Below are 23,951 nucleotides of genomic sequence, written 5' to 3' on the forward strand. Positions count from 1 at the left end.
GACGTGCGAGCACCTTGGGACATGGTTACAGAATCACCCTTTATGGCAGAGGTTGTACGAGAGCGATTAGTGGTCGTACCCCTATTACGTGTTTGCGCTATCATCTATGGTCCAAATTTCTGACCCTTCTCAACTTCGGTCATCGACAGTTGGACAGTCCCCCTCTCAACTCCTGGTGCCGACACTGGAACCAACAACGGACAAACTTCCTTACGATGCCCATACTTGCCACACTCAAAACAGATAAGATGTAAGCCTTCTTATTCTACAGGGAATTCAATATTATTGATGCTCACCTGGAGATGAGTGCATGTTTCAGATTGAGCTTAACACAAACTCTTGCAAACCTCCCTTTAGTGGCATCAGCAGAAAGCCTATCAGTTTTAATAGCCCGGCCAAGCAAATTCCCTAACCACATCAATAATTGCTCATTAAAATACTCAATCGGGATACCAAGAAATCGAACCCATACCAGTGTAGAAGGGAGGTCATCAAAAACTGATCGAAAATTAGGTCACCATTTGCTCACCGTTAAGTAATGCCCAAGAACAATCCATGGCCCATCAAGAAGGACATGAAGGTAATCGGCTTAACAAGCAAAACGAATCAAGTAGTAACTCTCTTCGACGTCAACCATGTCAAAATGCTGCTGCAAGTGCCACACTTGTTTCATCCGCTGGTTAGGAGACTAAAACCAACGGTTCATCCTAAGACTTTAACGATGAGAGCCTTGCGCCATATTATTATTTTTACTTTTTTTACATACTTTTTTTTTATAAAAAAAAACAAAAAATTAATTAAAATAATTGATTTCAAAATCACGCCTAATTTTTTCTAAAAATTTTAAATTTAATTTCATCAAAAAATGAAAAATAATTATCATTTTTATATCAAAAATGCTAGAGGCCCCAAATGGTTTACCAGATTTTTACATTTTGGCAAACCATTTAAGTCCCTAGTATTCCTCTTTTTATATAGATTCATGTTTTTGGAGGGTATAAATAAATTTTAGAAATATATTTTTGATGTTTAATTTTGTCAAACTATAAAATCGTTTCAGCAAAACAAACCAAACATAATACCCAAAAAAAAAAAAAAAAAACATGACAAAGTTGTTTGTCAAAAATAAACAGGAAAATTACAAATACACTCTCTAATATTTGTTTAAAATACGAATTACCTCTTCTAATTTGGAAAATTATAAATACTTCCTTGTTAGAATTTTTTGTTAAACAAAATTAACTGAAAAAATAAAATTCCTAATTGCTTTTATATACAATGATAAAATTACCTAGATTAATAATTAAAATAAATTTTTAATATCATTAAAAAAATAAATTGATTTGATGATTTACTGATAAAATGAGTAATTTGTTTTAAAATTAGAAATTTTGAGAGGTGGAATGTAATTTTTAAAATTACATGGGACATATCGTATTTTAAGTAAATCTCAAATGGTGTATTTATAATTGTCCAAAATAACCTAACACATATTTTGGAAACTAACAAATTTAATCAATAAAAAAAATAATAAAAAAGTCAACTCTTCTCTCTCTTTTCTTTTTTTTTTCTTTTTTTTTTCTTTTTTTTTTTTTTTGCACGGGCAAAAAAATACTAAAAAAAATCAATTCTTAAAACAATCTGGTTATGATGAAAAATAATGGAAAGTGAGGGAAATAAAAAAATAAATCACCTTGTTTGGTTCAAATTTTTAGAATTTAATTTTCTAAAAATTAATTTTTTTGTTTTTCATATTTTTATATTTTTTGTGAATTTTTTGTTAATAGTTTAAACAAATTTTTTATTTTTTAGATGTACCTAAACTAGATGTACACAAGAATATGAAAATGTACTGAATTTTCATATTTTATTTTTGTGTTTTTTGTATTTAGTGAATTTTTTTTAAGAAAAAAAATCATAAATATTATACTTTTTAATTATATTTCTAATAAGAGTATCTAAGAAGTTTTTTATAAATAAAAATAAAAATTCACAAGATAGTAAAACAGGGGGATTTTTTTTTTTTTTTGAAAAAATTACTCATAAATTCTATATGGGAAAATGTTACACTATTTAGTCCTATGTGTTTTCTTTTAGACTAGTTACTCTTGCCTATTTTTGGTATATTATATTTGGTTGATTTATTGATTTTGGAAAGATGTTGGATGTGTGTGGATAAGGTATGTTCTAATATTACTATTTTTTTAAGGAGGATTGCATGGGAGTGATTTTGGGGGTGGATGATATTTCCCAGTTGATGTTTATTCCTAATGTGGAATCTGTTATTCCAAGTAGGCAATCCAAGAATGGGTGAATTGAGTTTCTAAAAATAATTTCACAATATTAAAAATATTAACCCAAGTGATAAATAAATAAATTTGCTCAATAATATAAATTAGAGTAATGAAATAAAATAAGTAAAGGGAAGAGAAAGAACACTCAGCAATTTATAGTGGTTCAGCGTGTCAGGATTACATCCACTCCCCAAGTATCTTAATCGGGAATTTCTCTACTATTTTTCAAATAGTAATTGCAGTACTAGCTTTACGGGTGCTAGTAAACCTTTACAACAAGTGGCCAATCTCGATCACTCTGACTAGTTTAGAATCCCGTACCTAATCACACCTAACCAAGTAATTTTATCTAAAAAATCACTCACAAAAATATTTCAACTAGTTTAGAATTCGGTGCATAGTCACACCTAACCAAAATGATTTTATCCCAAAAACTCTCTCTTTACAAGAATAAAAAGAGTAAGTGATAGAAAACCCTTTTACAATTTTGCTTAACTCTCAACAAATTTTTTCACCAAAAATATAACTTAATGGAGCACAATACAATATTTGATAATATTTTAATATAAAAGATTTTTCACTTCTTCGCTTCTTATTTTTCTCAAACTAAAACACTTCTATATATGTCAAAAAATATATCCATTAGGTAGGCAAACGCTTATCTTCTGACTTTGTAACACTTGAATCACGTAAGCAATGCAGAACATAGGCACAATTCTTTTGTCAAAAACGACAAGCGAAGATTTGAATTAATAAGCCAAAGTCGCTTTCGATGAATAGCGTTCTGCTGATTTTTCTTTCAAACTTAACGAATTTCAAATGTTACACATAACTTGAATAGTAACTCCTCTATTAAAAAATATATGATGCACAGTAAAATCTATTTAAATAATTGTGGAGATATATTTTCTGAGTACCAACACGTGGCAAGGTGACGCCGACGTGTCAGCCGAGGTGCCACGTGTCTTGGTCGTTGTGCCGAGGTCATCTCAGCTAGGCCGAGGTTGCCTCCGAAGATATCGGAATCCGAGATAAGCAGATAAGGGACAAGAGTCCTAGAATGACGAGGGAACTCAACTTGGATATGGACAAGAGTCCTAGATTGGGAGAAGACTTCAGTTTGGGTAAAGATAAGACTCTTAGAGAGTTTATCCTAATCCCACTGGGAGTCCCAGATTAGCAGTAATCCTAAGTCCATTAGGGCCAGGCTCCTATTGGGACTAGGATTGTATTGGCTATAAAAGAGAGGCACCCCCATGGGTCTAAGGTATGCTTTTTTATACTCAAGCTTGTGAGTTTAGTAATTGATTATCTTTGAGAGATATACTGACTTGATCGTCGGAGTGCCCCCGGGTGGTTGAACTATCGCGGGATTCTTATATTTCTGTTGCAGGTCAGTCGGGTGCCATTTATTCTGCCGGTGCTCTCCAGCTGGTTACTAAGCGGGCAGTGTGGTCAGAAAATCACCCACACAATTTGGCGCCGTCTGTGGGAAAGAAAGAAGAATAGACGGCCAATGACGGACAAAAGGATCAGATTAGAGACAACGCTCCTGTTGGGAGTGGGAGACCTATCGATCTCGACGTTGAAGGGGACGACCGCAACACAAAAACTCGTAACCAGAGTCACGGAGTGAAAGACGCCGCCCAGGAAGGTGACGCACCAAAGACAACAGATCAAAGCGGATACTACAACGAAGATGACCTCCAGGTATGGAAGGATAGATACCCGCAGAGGAACGAAGACCCTTCCAGAAGGGATGCAAAGACAGGGGCATAAGCGCTCCCAAGAAGATAACATTCAAGTATAGAAGAGCTCAACCTGAGTGAGCAAATCCTGGATCCCAGATCCCAGAAGACATGATCTCGGCCTAGGTGAGTAGGTCCGAGAAAAGAAGAGCTCAACCTGAGTGAGCAGATCCAAGATTTTAGCAGACAAGATCTCGGCACTTAAGTCCGAAAAGAGAAAAGCTCAGTGAGCAAATCTCAGATCCCAGAAGATAAAAAAGAAAACACACAAGGTTGGACTGCAGTTAGCCAGGTTGAAGATCTTTTATAAGGTTCGCAAAGGAGTATGTGGAAGCCATGCAGGGGGTAGAGAGAAGAAGAATATGTTTATCACTTGTTGAAATTTGTAGCAATTTACAAGTTGGTTAAACCGAGATGATGCTTAACCGAAGTTAAGCCCAGATGATGTTTAACCGAAGTTAAACCGAGACGATGCTTAACCGAAGTTAAGCCGAGATGATGCTTAACCGAAGTTGAGCCCAGAAGATGTTTAACCGAAGTTAAACCGAGACGATGCTTAAATGAAGTTAAGCCGAGATGATGCTTAACCGAAGTTAAGCCCAAATGATGCTTAATCGAAGCTAAACCGAGACGATGCTTAACCGAAGTTAAGCCGAGATGATGCTTAACTGAAATTAAGCCAAGATGGTTCCTTATCTTCAATTATTAAAATTTGTAGCAATTTACAAGTTGAAGTTAAGCTAAGATGGTTCCTTATCTTCACTTGTTGAAATTTGTAGCAATTTACAAGTTGAAGTTAAGCTGAGATGGTTCCTTATCTTCACTTGTTGAAATTTGTAGCAATTTACAAGTTGAAGTTAAGCTGAGATGGTTCCTTATCTTCACTTGTTGAAATTTGTAGCAATTTACAAGTTGAAGTTAAGCCGAGATCATTGTTTACCTTCACTTGTTAAAATTTGTAGTAATTTACAAGTTGAAGTTAAGCCAAGATTACTATTTCTCTTCGCTTGTTGAAATTTGTAGCAATTTACAAGTTGAAGCAAAGCCGAGGTTATTGCTAAACACTTGTAGCAATCTACAGGTTGGTTAAACCAAAGAAGATGCTCAACACTTGTTGAAATTTGTAGTAATTTACAAGATAATGTTAAGCCGACATGTGATCATCTGTTGAAATTTGCAGCAATTTGCAGGTTGAGGTAACAGCTAAGTATGTTGTTTAAACACTTGTTGAAATTCGTAGCAATTTACAAATAGATTATTGTTTAACACTTGTTATGTTAATCCTTGTTGAAATTTGTAGCAATTTACAAGTAGGCTAGACCGAAGATCACCGTTTAAACACTTGTTGAAACTTGAGAAAAAGTTTGCAAAGTTAACATTGAGTAGTATATGTTTCACATTTGTTAGAATTTATGAAAAGTTTGCAGGTCAGTATCTTGCCGAAGTAAAAATTTTGTAGTTATTATACCCGATGTATGTAACCCCGAGAAGATTGCACGAAGGAGGCAAAGTAGGAAAGGCATACAAAATATTCTAAGTATAGAATCATGCAAGAGCAGTTAGAAGAAGATCAAAACAGAATTCGTCATGATTGACACGCCTTCACCTTACAACATCATCTCGGGAAGGCCATGGTTGCATGCAATGGGGGCAGTTCTCTCAACGTTGCATCAACTATTGCGGTTCCCCACAGATCATGGGATTGAAGAAGTCAGAGGAGACCAACTGCAGGCAAAGAATTGCTCCATGGCAGCAATGAAAACTACCTGCAACATTCGGGAACCAGGGAAGGCAGAGATTGAAGACGAGGACATGAAGCTCCTAGATGATGTCGGCAAGGAGCCAGCCAAAAAGAGTGAAGAGACACTGAAGAAAATCCTCGTCCAGGAGGGCGATGAAGAGCGCTTCTTTCTTCTCGGCTCAGGCTTAGCCAAAGAAGAAGAAAGAGAATTGAAAACAAAACTACTCGGCATCAATGGCAGGATATAGAAGACAGCTGGGAAGACTTCTCAGCAGCCTTCTCGGCCTCGAGCTCAGCCTCGATCTCCTGAATAGTTTGATCAAGGCTCTTCTCGGCAATTGGCACCTCGGAGTTTGAAGGCAAAGATTGAAAGCAAGAATCTGGAAAAAGACACAGAAAACAGAAACAAGAATGTAATTCGTAATCAACAATGATGATGAAGCTATCAAGAAATCAAGACAAAAAGATTGCACAAGTATGTCAAGCCAAGAATAGTGGCAGAAATCAACAGATGTGTGAACAGTGTGTATTCAAGAAGATGATTTGAAAATAACGGGTAAAACAAGCAATGGTGATTAACAATGAAGCAGAGCTTCTTGGAAAGCAACAAGAAATAAAACCAGGAGGAACAATGGCTTACCAAAAAGAGGGAAGCCGGAATGAGAATTGCCGAAGTCTGACGACAATGACAGAATGACGTAAAGCTTCACTGGAGAAGAGAAACGAAAACAGTTGCAGAAGCTTGAAAGCTTGGAACAAATGACGGATTTAAGCAAAAGAGCTAGAAAGAGAAGAAGCCAGAGGATTAAATGAAAAAAAAGAAAAATAGTCAAGAAGATGACGAAGTTCAAGAATAAAGCCAAGTGCACAGGCACTAAATAAGTATGTAAAGAACAAGAAATTAATGACCCAGACACGATACTAGCAACAGAAAGCGAATATGACAAGAACAGTGCCAGGCATTCAAACAATTCAAAACTTGAAGACAGACGAAAAACAGATGGCAAGTAAACAGATTCAGAAAGAGTTATGAAAGACTGAGCTTAAATAGCAAGTAAAGAGTTTATGAACCTACCAAGTGAAATGAACGCCGATATGAAAATCGCCGGAGTCAAATAGATGACTGGAAATCGGGAACTCACCAGAGAGTGTGAGTGGAGCAGTTTCAAAGCTCTTGGAGTTTACGAATTAATGGAACCAAAACCTCGGCTAGGAGGTGCGATTTTAAGCAGCTTGGAAAGCAAGAAACTTGATTCTTGACACCAGTGGACAGTAAAGTCCAGGGAACTTTGAGGTCGGCAAGTTTGATCTCGGACAGAGCGCATAGATGAACGAACAGTATAGGTTCCATCACCTCAGAATGCCGAGGTAATAGAACCTAGGGGGCAGTTGTGGGGATATATTTTCTGAGTACCAACACGTGGCAAGGTGACGCCGACGTGTCAGCCGAGGTGCCACGTGTCTTGGTCATTGTGCCGAGGTCATCTCGGCTAGGCCGAGGTTGCCTCCGAAGATATCGGAATCTGAGATAAGCGGATAAGGGACAAGAGTCCTAGAATAAAGAGGGAACTCAACTTGGATATGGACAAGAGTCCTAGATTGGGAGAAGACTTCAGTTTGGGTAAAGATAAGACTCTTAGAGAGTTTATCCTAATCCCACTGGGAGTCCCAGATTAGCAGTAATCCTAAGTCCATTAGGGCCAGGCTCCTATTGGGACTAGGATTGTATTGGCTATAAAAGAGAGGCACCCCCATGGGTCTAAGGTATGCTTTTTTATACTCAAGCTTGTGAGTTTAATAATTGATTATCTTTGAGAGATATACTGACTTGATCGTCGGAGTGCCCCCGGGTGGTTGAACCATCACGGGATTCTTATATTTCTGTTGCAGGTCAGTCAGGTGCCATCTATTCTGCCGGTGCTCTCCAGCTGGTTACTAAGCGGGCAGTGTGGTCGGAAAATCACCCACACAATAATATTTATAACACATACGTCATACAACATATATTTTAACAAATAATATTTTGTGTTAAAGAATGTAAAATATGTATATTAAAAAATTACAAATTATCTCATAATAGTTTAGTCATCATCAAAATCAAACAATATGATTAATAGAATCGTTGTGTTATTTGGTGAGGAGTTGGGTGTGGTTCATTTGTTTGTGCAACTCTTTCTGGGTTTGTGTGTTTCACGAACTATGCGTCTTGTTTGAAGTTGGTGTTCATTTTTTTCCTAATGTTGGTTTATGGTGGTTTTTGTTATTTCGACTTGGTGGGTACGTTGGACCATGCTAGTTATGATGTTAATGCGTTCTTCGATTGGTTTGTGATGTTGTTTTCTTGTTTATGGTGGTTGAAACGTGTAGGCATTTTTCCCGACGATGAGGATATAGTGATGGTATATGTTAATGTTGTTTATATTTTTATCCAAGTGTGTAGTCAAGGTAGTGTTCCAAGATTTGACATACCAAAGTTGAATATGAGGTTATGCTGATATTGATGTTTCTAGCAATACACAGTACCTACATGAATTTCATCAACTTTTTCCACACCCATCTTACACTGCGCCGACAAAACCAACTCTCAAACTAACACTAACATTATTCTAAATTCCAAAACACAAACCATCACAACAACAATCACCACACAGATCCCCACAATCGCTGTAACATTACATAAACAATTTGAAGACATGTACATCAACTAACATTACACATGCAACACTACCATTGTTACCAACATTAACAACTAACCCCAACTAAAAGTATAGTAAAAAAATAGGGGAGCCTAAACCACATTAACACACAACAACACAACCAATACAACCAACTCAAACATCACTAATACCCCGTTAGAATAACTCCAAATACAGATGACCCCAAATGGAGGACACACACTAACACACCCAGTGACACCATCATAACTAACAACACAAAAAAAATGGACACCACACCATTATACCCTCAATGAAATTCGAATTGCACCCTGCCATTAACACACAACAACATGCATTGGACTATCTACCATTACGAAAGTCCGAATCGAAACCAAATAACCAAATAAGCAACAAAGCCAAATGTTACCCATACCATTGTCGATTAGGCCCTAAACCAAAATAATATCAGAAAACACACACCTGCCACCATGGGAGTACGAAATAAAAAATGACACCGATGAAGGGATAATGTGAACTTGCCGGCGATACGTCGTCACTGTCAACCACAAGTCAAAATGACTCAGTCGTCGCTCCCAAATGACGAGAGAATGAGGTTTTCGACTTTCTAGGGTTTGGAGAGGAAATTGAATGCTTAGTTCGGAATGTTAAATGTAAGTGACTAACGTTGCCAAATTCAGTTGTTCAAAACAACTGGAATGAGAGTCGTCCATGTAACATTCGAAGAAAATTGAAAAGTTTCCATCTTCATCTTGTTTGTTTTCTGATCGCTTAGGAGAGAAACCAAAAAAACACTATAGTACATTTGTTGGTCAATTTGGTAAATTCAACATCACCTAAAAAACACAATTACCCCTAAGATTTGCCTTCCATGCACTCATAACATGAGCTCACACGTCTTTCACATTAAAATGGGACTTATCAGTTTGTAAAATAAAAAGGCAAGGCTAAAAGATTGAAAATACCTTGATTTGGGATTTATTGGTGCTTTACCCTAAAAAATAAATAAATAATTTGTTAAACAAAAGCATTGGTACAAGATTCATCAATTTTTTGTTGTCTCACACTGCAAAAAATATATAAATTTTTCATGATATTATTTCCCACAATTCTTTTAATGAAGTATTAATAAAAGTAGGCCTTTTGGTTTATTAACCAAATATAATTTTCATAATGCAGTGCAAAAGAAAATAATGAATCGTACACCATAGTTTTTTATATTTTATAATAAAATTGTTGTTCTAATTTTGTTTGACATAATTTATTTAATTCTTACAACTAAAAATTTAAATATTAAGTAAACTAAATTATTTATACAATTGTTACTTATATTTGAATAAGAATGATTATTTGTATTTTAATAATAAGGGAAATTTTGAAATTAAATATGTCATTAGGAATAATTGAATTTTTTAAAAAATAAATTATGACACATATGATTTAGTTTTTTATTTCCAATTTTGATAGGACTCGTTAATAATCTTAAGAGTAAAATTAAACTTATTAACAATTTTATAAAAAAAGAAAAAAAAATACTATAATCCACTGAGGTAAACTGCAGAAAATTTTATTTCCATACACTTAATTACCTTAGTACACATCTTCTCTCAGTACACACATTTATTAATTTGATTATTAATTAATTTTCTCAATCCATACGCTAAAAGTTACAATTATACATTAATTTGATTATTAATTAATTTTCTCAATCCACACAATAAAAGTTATAATTATACCCTTCACTCATAATCATTGTACACACACCACTCAACCCTCCTTTCCACACACTTAGGCCAAGTTTGGGATAATTAAAAAAAGCCAAAAGTCAAAAAGTTACTCAAAAAGTTAAAAAGTTAACACTATTCATCAAAAGTCAACAATTACGGCTGCACAACTCCCAATCCTAATTTTCCTCTACAAACCAATTTTTACTATTTTTTATTACACATTTTTCCATAAAAAGTCAAAAAGTTAACCCAAACATCCATATTTTTTCCCTCAACTTTTTAGTCCAAAAAGACAAAAAGTGCACTTATTTATGACACCCCAAACAACCCCTTATTGAGTGACCCTACTTTCAGATTTGTAGATCCATTATAAACCCACGTGAAAACTATTCATGACCACGGTGTGAAGTGAAGACAAAGTCTTCCATTAGAGACCCTATTGAACCTCCATTAAAAACACTATTGAAATCCCTTTAAAATATTGTTGAAGATGAGGCATCTTTCTATTTTTGTTATTGCGTTTGCCATTTTCAGATCTCTATACACTTTATTGCCATAAAACCCTCATTTTTTTATATATATATTTTTCAATTTGGGAATTTCGACACTAATTTTCCAAAATTATACATTTAATTCAAAACTTAACTTCTGAATAAAAGTGATTAGTTTGACAAATTTGTTCCGAAAAAAAATTTAAAAAATTTCAGTAGTTGATGTCCGAATATAATGAAATAATTCGGCATTAGTTGTCCGATTGAAAACCGCGAAATGGGGGGGAAAAAAAGTTCTGCACAAAAGAAACTAACATTTTCATCACTAATAGAGTATAAATCTAGAGATTAAAGCAATATGAGAGTTGTTATGAGAGTTGCTTTACAAGCAATAGAGGAGTATAGAGTATGTAGCAACCAAAGTGACAACAATAAAAAAACTAGATTTTAGTTTTTTTTTTTTTTACTCAAAAGGTGTAAATTGAGGTCTTTTTTTTTTTTTTTTTTTTTTTTTTTCAAGATGTGTACATAGAATATTTTCATATAATATTTTGGGAATTTGTAGATGTCTATTATGGCCATTTTAGTTTAGGGTATAATTTCCATTAAAATAATATTTCATTAAGTATGTGCATTGAGATAATTAGGTGTATGGAAATAGAATTTCCCGTAAACTGCAGTAGGGTTTTGAATTTTGGGGGTTGAAAGAGAGAAGCTAGCTAGGGCTAAGGAAGAAGACCTTGATCATCTATGGCTACCACTCTTTTCTCATTTTCCATCTCATATCTTCCCTCATCCATGAGCGGCTAAGCATCTCTCTTAGGGTTTCGATGAAACCTTAGCTAAGTAACCGGTTTTTGTAATCTTTGATAGTTAGATTTGTAGAGTTTTGATTGGAATAGTTGTACAATTTTTCAATTTAATTAAATGTTCTTGTATCTTTACTCTTCATTCATTTTCTATGATTATTAAATGAATACTTTACTTTATTTTTCATTATTGTTGTATTCGGAACCTGCGACGGGCTATATTATGACTAGACAGATTGTGCCACGAACCGTAGTTTAAAGTGGACAATCCATGCCAGTTGAGATAGGGTGTGCTCGTGCTTCAAATGTAACTTTATATCTCACCTCAATTCCCGACTTACAGTTGAGGAATTAGCTCATTCCAATCAAGCATTCATGTGCTTTGTAGATTGCAAATCCAGGTATTAAACTAGTGGTGGATTCAGACCCCTAAGTTCTCAATTCCAATTAATTCATTATCATCTTATTGCTTTATTAATTAGGGTTTTAGAAATTACTATTGGAAACAAACCATCAACTAAACAAATTGAGAAATTAATAATAAAAATGGTTTTGGAATACAATATAGTCCCTGTGGCTATGATACTCATACTTACTATCTACACTTATTTAATAGAGTATTGGAAGATTGGTTCATGACAAACCAGACATATATAGAGGACTCATCATTATATTCCAAAATTACTTAAAAGAGGTGGAGATAAAATCAGACTCAAAGATGGTTGTAGGACTTGCCCAGGATGGAGCAAACCGTAATTCACCTTATAAGGCTTTGATAAAAAAATGCAAATTTTTTATTGGGAACATGCAAATGTCATACAAAAATAGAAGGAAATAAATATGCTGATATAATGGCAAACATAGGAGTGGAACATCAAGAGCACATAGTAATCTTAAAAGAACCCTCAGAACTTATTAGGGTCATGGTCATTACAAATAGATATGATTAGGGTGGGTTGTGCGAAGGATTAGCGCGAACTTCTTTTGTTTGTTTATTTGTTTTTTCCCCTGTTTATTTAACTTTCATTTGAATAAAAGTGTTTGGAATGAGGGAAAAAAACAATTTATTGTGGCAAAATGACAAATTTATCTTAATTTTTACCGAGTGCAAAACTGTTGGAGAATTTTTCATATAGTGTTTGTGCATTGCATCAAAACTGTTGGGGTGTTTTTCCATATAGGGTTTGTGCATTGCACCAAAACTATTGGGGGAATTTTCAAAACGATTTTCAAAATTTATAGTTTAGTTTTAGGTGTTTTCAAAACCTTCCTTGTTTTTTTTTTTGGAAAGCTTGAAATAAGCTTGGGGACTTTGTCCCACATTGGAAAGAAAGGAAAACATGGAGCACTTAATAAAGTGCTACATAGAATATTCCTTTGAATATGGAATTGTGGAATGGATGCTAGTGTGCATGTACTCACATCGTAAGGATGGTGCACCATCCGCACACACACACGCACACTCGCGCACGTGTAGCGTGGGCAATAGGCTGTGTGGCGTTTGATGGCACACTTTGCACTTAGCACGGACGCATCGGCGCAAAGTGCCATAAGGGCGCTTTTCTATTTGCATCGGATAGGTTGAAGTAATGATATGGATCCAACGTGGCATGGGTGATGTGGAATACAGTCAGCTCTACGTGGAAGTGATGTGGCGTCCGTTGGTGATGAGTCAATCAATCGATTGAATGGTTGCATGTCCGATCTAGAGCGATTTGATCATAGCCATTGATTAGAGATGTGCGCAATCATACGGATGAGATGGCACCCGATTGTGATCAGGTATGATCAGTCAAGGCATTTATTCAGTGTGAGAATGATCTACACCATATATCGTCGATTTAACGGTCAGATCTGATCGGATGTGATCAAGAGACATAACCATTCGATTAGATGCATCTGTAACAATCCCGACTTGTAATTAGTCTCTAATCCTTGATTAAGAATGTTTAACAAGTAATTAAGGAGAAATTCTGAGTTAATTGCATGTACCATGTGTTATTTATTTTATATTTGTCTGTTGTAAGAATATCTGTTGATAATTTTGTTTGAATCTGTGAACTGAAAGCCTTATCGGCCACTAAACATGAAATTGGCTGGGCTAACGTGTAATTTAGAATTTTTAGAAATTTATGGTAAGTTTAATTAGAATTCGAATTGGAACCAAATAATTAGAATAAATTGAATTAGACTAACAACTTAAAGTATACTTAATTAAATCCCACTTATATAAGCCAAGACATGCATAGAAACACTCATATACACACACTTTATTCATTATTTTGAACTCAACAAAATGGAGGGAGAGATTGAGATCAAACAAGAGGAATTGAGGAAGACTTGGTGAGATTAGAAGAAAATTTGGAAGAATTAGCTTGGAAACTCAAGGAATTTACTCTATAGAGCCCAATTGAAGACTTACGGTAGGTAATTCAACTCTTAAATTATGAATTTAAGTCACTTAGTGCAAGAAGTCAAGAGAATTAGAATAATGAAGCTAGGATTGAAGAATTTAAACTTAATACATGCATGCATGCCTATCTCATTTCATTTGAAGTTGTTTTCAAAGAATTTTCACATGCATGTTCTTATCTTGGCTATGTTTTAAGAATTCAACATGTTTTTGTGATAAACATCTTAATTGATCATGTTTTGAAAGGAAGGATAGCATGTAAATTCTTGTATGTGTTATATCTCAAGTTTCAAGTTTGGTTTTGCATAATTGACTTGCTTTTGGGCTTTGATTTTGTAAAATGATCTTCAATTCATGAGGTTTTAAAATTTTACACATGTTTTCTCAAGTTTTGGTCCAAAAGAATGTGTTTTGATGCATTAGAATTGTGTTTTGAAGCTTGGAGAGCAATTTGGAAATTTCAGAATTCGGTATGATCGCTCGAGTGACAATTCCTTCACTCGAGCGTAAAATTTGAGCTCTTAAAAGTTTTGCAGAGTTTGGGGGAGTTTGGGGGTTAGCTCGAGCGGCAAAAGTTGCGCTCGAGCAACCACTCTTTGTTTTGAACCTTGGCTCGAGCGACCAAAAGTTAGCTCGAGCATGAAAATCGAATATCCAATACTTTTACTAACTTTGTAGACCGCTCGAGTGACAAAAGTTGCGCTCGAGCGAACCGTCCTGTTTTTTCAAAATTTGGCAAAGTGTATCAAAGTACAGTTTTGCATCCTCATTGCATCCTAGGCATTCCTAGGCCATAATTAAGCTACAATAATAAGTATAAGAGTTAAAAACACACGTTAAGAAAAAAGAATGATAAGTTAAACATCCTTGAGACGTGTGTTCAATGTGTATTTGTCACGTGTTTATGTAGGTCACGTGTTATCGTCCGCTTGATCAATCTGTTTTGTCCACGTGATCTGTTTTACTCTATATATGAGTAACAACTCTGTAAAATTATGTTTGATTATACGTATTTTCTGACTGAAATGATATAATTAGTTTTTTGAAATGCTATTTGTGAACCATGAATGAATGTTCAATTTTTTGTAACGTAATGTGGCATCCTATGTTCATATGGCCCTTACCCGGGGGTAACAATACTGCAGTCTATGTTCATATGGCCCCCGCTTGGAGGTAACAATACCATGGCTATATGTGCACAGAGATCTCTGCCAGTTCCAATTCTTAGAACTACTATTTACTATATTGATGGCCATTAAGTGACTGTTCGGTCTTTAAGACCTACTGTAATATTAGTTACTGGATGTACCATGTATGACTGTTCATGAAATCTATATATGAATCTGAATCTATTTCTGATCTAAAATTTGATGTTTGAATCTAATGGGACATCATTCTTGAACCCTTTACCTTGTTATTCACTCGGCTCCAGCTTATTGTATTATTTATATATGTAGGTGATCAGGTGCAGAACCAGATTTAAACTGTTGCCTGGAGTTCTGTCTTGTCAAGCCAACCAATGTACCTCTCGAGGAGGTTCCCAAGTGGTTCAAGTGATTAAGTTTTGTGCACGTGACGTTTGTTTTTATCTTTCCTTTTCTTCTGCTTAGGCAAGACTTTTGTTTATCTATATGTAAGGGTGACGCAAGACAATGATATGTATATATATGACATCACTGTTTATATGTGAATATAAGTTTTAAATTTTCTATCCCATATATGTCTACATAGCTCTATGGATATTGTATTTTATATATTTGCTTCTGCCAGCCCCTTATTTTGTTAATCCGTTTCAGAGGCTTTCGATAATCTTAGAATTACTAGCCGGTTACGATGCTAAACCTATAGGGGAAAGTTTGGGTCGTGACAACATCAAGGCCTATAAATAGGTTACGAAATCAGCCATTTTAATCCATTCAAAAATTCAAAAAGCATTCCTGCAATTCTCTCTCTCTCTCTCTCTCTCTCTCTCTCTCTCTCTCTCTCTCTCTCCCCCTCTTGATTTAGAGTTTTCGATCAAAAGTTTTTTAAGTAAGTTTATACTTTTCTTACTGGTAATCAAATTTTGCAGACTTGATTATTAGTGTCTTGGTTTTCTTGATTATATCAAGAGTATTATGATCTACTGTCGTCAGTGCAGACGCTGGTAGACTTCATCTTTAGATTAGGCTTCATGGTATCCTAGAGGCGAATTTGCTGTAACCCCCTGCACACCTTTGGTGGGTGCAAATATTGTCTTTAGGAAAACGACTAAGTAATGCAATTTGAAGCACCAAATTTCTGTTCTACATAGACAAGATCATTACCAAGTTTTGAAGACTCGAAGACTACCAACTGAAGAATTCAAGACGAATTGTTTCAACAATCTAAAGACAATATTTAGATATGGTGATGTCTATTCAGAAAATGACTCAAGATTTCATGAAGCTTGACCAATTTGATGGAGGAAATTTTCGACGCTGGCAAAAGAAGATGCACTTTTTGCTCACCACTCTCAAAGTGGTCTATGTGTTGACTACCCCCTATTCGACTGAGCAAGAAGAGGAGACTATAGGGCAAACATGTACCAGAACCAAATGGGAAAATGACGACTACATTTGCTGAGGACACATTCTGAATGCACTGTCAGACTCTCTGTTCAATGTGTATCAATATCTGGAAACAACAAAGCAACTCTGGGACATGTTACAGTCAAAGTACCTCACTAAGGATTCCACCAGTAAGAAATTTCTTGTTAGTAATTTTATGTGTTTTACTATGATTGATACAAAGCCTATTATGGAACAATTCCACGAGATCCAACATATTCTTAGTCAGTTTCGACAAAAGAATATGAACATTGATGAATCTATTGCAGTTTTGTCTATAACAAAGAAACTGACATCTTCTTGGAAGGATTTTAAGAAAACTCTGAAACACAAAAAGAAAAACCTAACTTTGGAGGAATTGGCTCAACACCTCCAAGTTGAGGAAGAGTCAAGACTTCTTGAAAGTAAAGATAACCAATTTGCTCAAACTTCTAAGATTCACGTGGTGGATGATGGCAAGAGGTTTAACAAAAAGAAGCGTAAGCGCAACCCCAACCCCTAACCTAGGAAATATGCTAAGAAGCCGAAAGGAGCTTACTGGCACTGTGGCAAGCCGGGGCACTTCAGAAATTAATGTCGATCATACAAGAAGAAGCCAGAAGCATCAAATGCCAAGAACAAGTTCGTGGCTGTTGTATCCGAGGTCAACATGCTCTAAAATGCTGGTGACTGGTGGGTTGACTCAGGTGCAACAAGGCACATCTGCAACGACAAGAGCTGTTTTACTACTTATGAACAAGTGAGTGATGAAACAGTTCTCTACTTGGGCAACTCTTCAACTGCTACTATCAAAGGCAAAAGGATGGTGGATCTAAAGTTCACATCTAGAAAAGTCTTAAGTCTTAATGATGTTTATCATGTACCTAATGTCGGGAAAAACCTTATATCTGGAAGCCTGCTTAATAAGCAAGGTTTCAAGTTAGTATTTGAGTCAGACAAATTTGTCCTGTCTAAGGGTGGGATTTTTGTTAGGAAGGGCTATATATATCAAGGAATGTTCAAACTTAACGTTATCAATAATACATCTGTTTCTGTTTATATTGTTGATTCTCTTTCTTTATGGCATGCCCTGTTTAGGTCATGTTAATACTAAGAAAATGCATGATACGGTTAATTTAAATTTAATTCCTAAGTATGACATTGATATGTTTGAAAAATACAAATTTTGTGTGCAATCTAAAATTACTAGCATTCCATTTCCTAAAATAGATAATATCACATCTCTGCTTGAACTTGTGCATAGTGATGTATGTGACATGCATAGCACCCCCACTAGAGGTGGTAAGAAATATTTTGTGACATTCATTGACCATTTTTCTAAGTACTATCATATCTATCTTTTGCATTCAAAAGATGAGGTGCTTAATAAATTCAAGATTTTTAAAACATAAGTAAAAAATCAGTGTAATGTCCAAATAAAGAGACTTAGGTCTAATAGAGGCAGTGACTACCATTTTCCAGAATATTATGAAAATGTTGGTATTATTCATGAGAAGTCTGCACCCTACACACCACAACAAAATGGAGTAGCTGAAAGAAAGAGTAAGATATTAACAGAAATGATTAATGATATGCTTTCTTACTCCAATTTAAGTTTTGGTTTTTGGGGTGAAGCCTTGTTCACTGTCTGTCACATACTCAATAGAATTCCTCTCAAGGGAAGAAATGTTACTCCTTATGAACTTTGAAAAAATAAGAAACCTAATCTAGATTACTTGAAAACATGGGGTTGTAGAGCAATAGTCAGATTGCCTGAACCTAAAAAGAAGAAATTAGGCGAAAAAGGAATTGAATGCATATTCCTTGGCTATGCTATACCTAGCAAAGCATATAGGTTTCTGGTAGTAGAGCCCAATGGTTTAGTGAAAACAAATACCATCACTAAATCACTTGATTTGGTATTTTATGAAAATCGTTTCACAACCATTCCAAGGTTGGATTCTAATCAAGGAAATGAATCAACTCATTTTATGTCTACAGAGGAAAATGAACGACATGAACCCATTGAGTCTAATGAACCTAATGAGCCTGTTGAGCTAAAGAGAAGTAAGAGGGTTAGGACTAAGAAGTCATTTGGCCCTGATTTCATTGTTTACCTTGTAGAAGGAACTAGGAAAGCTTATTATAAGCAAACAAGGATTTCTCTGAATATAGATTCAGATCCATCAACCTTTGAGGAGGCTATGAAATCTTAAAATGTAGGGCTGTGCAGCGGATGACCCGGCCTGCCATAACCGCCCAACCCGACCCGACGTCAAATGGGTGGATGCGTGGTACCTGGCGGACGGGTGTGGGCTGAATATTTCAGGGTTTTCGGGTTCGGGTCGGGTGGCGGGTGATCCGCCATTTTACTCCGCAAACCCGACCCGCCCGTGCCTTTCTTTTTTCATTCGTTTTTCCCTCCAAATTAATACACGCATCAGTCCCCTTTTGTTTAGAATTGGCCCTAATTCCTTCACAGACCAACACGCTGAGACTCTCTCTCTCTCTCTCTCTACCCTACCCTACCGTCCGACGGTAACCTCCGGCCGACGATCTACACTGAACGACCGACGATCTACACTTCTAATCGACGATTTGCTTGCACTGAACAACGATCGATCTACTCCACTGAGGTATCTCTCTCTCTCTCTCTCTCTCTACTACATTTTTCTCTCTCTTCTACCATTTATTTGAGGAGTGGAGTACAGACCTTGAATGAGTTGGGTGATCAAGTTTGTGTTTTTTTTAGACTGAAATGGGAAGAGCACCTTGCTGTGAGAAAGTGGGGTTGAAAGGGGGGAGATGGACTGCAGAAGAAGATGAGATCTTGACCAAGTACATTCAAGCTAATGGGGAAGCTTCTTGGAGGTCTATGCCCAAGAATGCTGGTGAGATTTTCTACTCTTCTTTACATTTCACTATATCAAACTTATATATGTAAGTTGAGAGGGTTGCTTTTCGTCTTTGTCTTGTCAATATAAGTTTTCAATAGAGGGAAATAGATTGACAAATATTTCGTATCTCATTATGATTTGATTTTGGGAACTTTTTCTTTCTTTGTTTGGCTTTGGCCAAACATCACTTTGTTTGTAGGTTTTGACCAAATTATGAATCTTGCAATAAATTAAGTTACCAATTATTTTTTTTTAAAAAAAATTATTTTTTAGTTGAGGAAAGCTACCAAATTTTGTTGGTGAATTCTTTAGGCTCAATTCATGGTAGATAATAAGGTCAATCCACTACTGTGAAGTGAACATTTGTCAATTCTCTCAAATTACGTTGTTGCAACGATGGTTTTTTTCTTCTTTTTTTTCTTATTATATATATATATATATTTTTTTTTTAATTTTAGTAATTATATAATACTTATTAAAAAATATCCAATAAAGTTGTGATTAGAAATTGTTTTTAAGAACCACAACTGAAATTGTTTTTAAGTCTCATTCTTTATTTTAAGTCTTTTTCAGAATCTTAGTGAAATTCTTTGTGGTTTTAGTTGAGTTTCATGTGTGATTAAGTATGAGATCATTTGGCTCAAAGTGGTATAGCTTGAATCATGATTGTCTAGAGTGATTTTTCGCAAAGTGTTTTTAGAGTAATTTTTTAAATGACTGAGAATTAATTTTGACAAAATTGAGGATATCTAATTATTTGACCTTCCAACTCTCAAAACCTAATCTTATTACTTTGCAATCACTTTACGAAAAATCACTCTAGAGGATCCTGACTCGTATGGCTTACCGGTGAGACTTTTGAAGCAACATGTTTTGAGTTCAAGTCTCCTTAACTTTGCTTGATATATGCTTAATAAGTATTTTATGGTTTTAGAAATAACAATAAAAAGATAAGAAGATTACTCTGATGAGAAAATTGCATATGATGGCATATGAGAAAATTGCATATGACATATGAAAATCATTTGATCTTCAATGTCTCTGATGGATGGTTGAGCCCATGTGTGCTTAACCTTATTGTAATTTGTTTGTATACTCTGTCTTACATATTCTGTGCTATAAAAAAAATGCAATACAATTTAGATTTGGTATGTCACAACAGCAGTGCAATAGCTAAGCAATACAATAGATTGGTATGTCTTATATTTTTTATTTATGGTTTTGAAGGGTTACTTAGGTGTGGGAAAAGCTGCAGACTGAGGTGGATTAACTACTTGAGATTTGACTTGAAGTGAGGCAGCATATCTTCTGAAGAAGAAGAAATCATCATTAAATTGCACTCTACTTTGGGCAATAGGTTAGTGCAGCATTCCCTCATTATCTTTCCAACAAAAAATCTGTACACATAATCTATGATGTGAATTTTGAAAAAAATTTTATTGAAATTTGAGATTAGATATATTTTTTTTTGTATGTCAAAAATTTGTAAAATTTCAAACCGCCAAACCGATTCGTATCCATTCGCCAATCCGCCAAATCCGCATCCGCCGGATTGGTGGACGGATGCAGATTGATTTTTTCCAATCTGCCAATTTGGCGGACGGATGACGGATTGGAGGTTTCGTGGCCGCAACCGATCCGCGCCCACCCCTATTAAAATGTTGCTTTCTGGAAAGAAGCAATAAACGATGAGATGGATTTTATCATGGGTAACAATACCTGGATCATTGCTGATTTCCCACCTGGATACAAACCAATTGGTTGTAAATGGATTTTCAAAAGGAAAATGAAAGTTGATGGTACAATTAACAAGTTCAAAGCAATATTAGTTGCTAAGGGTTTTACTCAAAAGAAAGGTATCAATTATTTTGATACATATGCTCTAGGTATCAATTATTTTGATACATATGCTCCAGTGGCCAGAATCGCCACCATTCGAGTGTTGATTGCCTTAACCTCAATCTACAAGCTTGAAATCTATCAAATGGATGTTAAGACCGCATTTCTAAATGGAGAGTTTGATGAGGAAATCTACATGCAACAACCGGAAGGACTTGTTGTACAAGGTCAATAACACAAAGTGTGTAAGCTCGTGAAGTCAATATGTGGATTGAAACAAACTCCAAAGCAGTGGCATAGGAAATTTGACCAAGTAATATTGTCAAATGGTTTTAGGATACATGAATCTGACAAGTGTGTGTACAGTAAGTTTACTGACAATAGAGGTGTAATCATGTCTCTATATGTAGATGACATGCTTATTTTTGGTACTGACAATGATGTCATTGAAAGTACTAAAAGTTTCTTGTCATCTAGCTTTAATATGAAAGACATGGGCTTGGCTGATATAATTATGGTTATTAAGATCAAATGAGAGGACAATAATTTGGTTCTTACCTAGTCACATACATTAAGAAAATTCTTAAGAAATTTAATCAATATAATTATGCACCCATGTCTACACCTTTTTATTCAAATTTGAAATTATGAGAGCTTGAATTTTTAGACAACTAATTAATTTGTTAATAATAATATTAAATCAATTAATAGTAATTATTAAATTATAATGTTAATATATTAGCATCTTGATCACTACCACTATTAAACTATTTTAAATAAATTTATTTTTCTTTCTGTGATTAAATTTTTGTATCTAAATACAGTTGTGGAAACTAAATGAGTTAATATATATATATATATAACTTAGTTAGTCAGAGGACAATAGGGACTAAAACATTTAGTGAATAGGTTATATATATATACATTGATTTTATTTTGTACAAAAAAAAACAAAATCATATTTTTTGGGTAGAGGATTCAACCACATTTCCTTCCCAAGGAGGCATGCCAAGGCATGCATACAAACACACTCAAGGCCTACACATTGTAAGTAATCTTTCCTAAGTCAAGAAGAAGAAAATAAATAAATAAATAAATCTGCCTCCAAACTATTTTGAAACTAATTGAAAATAAATAAATAAATAGAGAGAAAGCAGAGTGTGCTTGGTGGTCACTATTTTGAAACTAATTGAAGATAGTTTGTAAAAGCTCTTGAGATAAGAATATTTTACCTCTATCCCCCCTTAGATGTTCTTAACTGAATTTATATATTAAATATATGCAAGTGTATGCATTGTTAATACATACATAGCAAAAATAGCTCAATGCACGTTTGCATTTTGATAGAATGATAATTTCATGACTATATGATTTCTATTCCTTCTTGCAAGCATAGATTAGATGGTTTAGCTACTGATTTTATCTTCTTATATGTTTAAATATTCTCCATTGTTTGAAATAATCTTGCATGGAGGCAAAATGAGATAAGGTTGGTTCACTTTTACTTGAAACTTATATTTTCTTCCCTATTTTAGATTTTACTGGATGAAAAATGCTCGAATAAATTGAAAATAACTTGTGTTTAAAAGTTGTTTTTACAGGGAGTATATATAGGTGTTCTATACACGTGTAAAATTTTATCAAATCATTTGACACCATTTCCTTTCCTTACCAAAGTAAATATTTGTCCTAAGTGTTGCTTATAACACAGTAGAAATAGTGAATTCAAACAGGTCCTATTTTCTTTGCAAATGGTATTTTTCTGCACGACCACTTGGGATAGTTAGGTATAAGAGTTATCTTTCATTTTCCGCTGATTTCACAAAAGATGGATAAGTCTAAGAGGATAAATTGCAATTTTACTAAAATGCGACAGAATCTGTCTAATTTTCTTGGTAAAATTATTTGACCATCTTCCATTGGTTTTCAGTATGCAAGCTCTTTTGTAAACATGTTCTAGACTCAAATATCTAGCAAGCCATTCTGACCATACCTCTATTTGACATCGTTTAAGGCCCTTTTTTTATTTTTCAAAAATAGATAACCTGTGCTGGAAGTTACTGTAGCTCACTGCCCCAGAAACTAGTTTTCTTCCAAATTTTATTTCTCTATTTTAAAATCGTTTTTAGCCATGGTATTCTTCTCAAAATATTTTCCTAACTCAATGAACTAGCACCAGTTAAAATGTTGTGATAATTGAACTTCTTTTGGTATGGGTTTCATTATTTTTAGTCTAACCATATTGCGCTAAAAAAAAAAAAGTATGGGAAATTCTAAGAAATTTGTGATGACTCCTAAGACATTCTATAATATTTATTTTGGTTGCCACATGTGGTTGTATTGTGCTATATAAACCTTATGTCACTATGGTTTTCAAACTAAAACTCGCACATGCATCAAAATGTGAATTCAACGAAGTAAAGAAAAGACAAAATTAAACCGTGATTGGGTGAGCCCAATTTAGAGTCTTGCGCAAGTGAGTTGCGAACCCTAACATAGCACAGGAAGGTATTTCGGCTCTTATCGGTATAGGTGATATAAGGTTTGTGATGTGGGTGTCACAACATAGACCGTTCCCTTGGGGCAGACCGTGATGTCACGACTTAGGTGCATAACCTCGGTGCATGAGCATCATTGGTAGTTACAGCAAGTAACATTTTAATATTTTACCAAGGGAGAGTCAGAATTGCCCCTGGCCATTGCTTAACGGTTGAGTGAAAATAGTGCTCTGCGGGAAGTTACTGAGACTT

This window comes from Camellia sinensis, chromosome 4 (assembly GCF_055761805.1).
Source record: "Camellia sinensis isolate YWXY chromosome 4, ASM5576180v1, whole genome shotgun sequence".
In the NCBI taxonomy this organism is placed as follows: domain Eukaryota; kingdom Viridiplantae; phylum Streptophyta; class Magnoliopsida; order Ericales; family Theaceae; genus Camellia; species Camellia sinensis.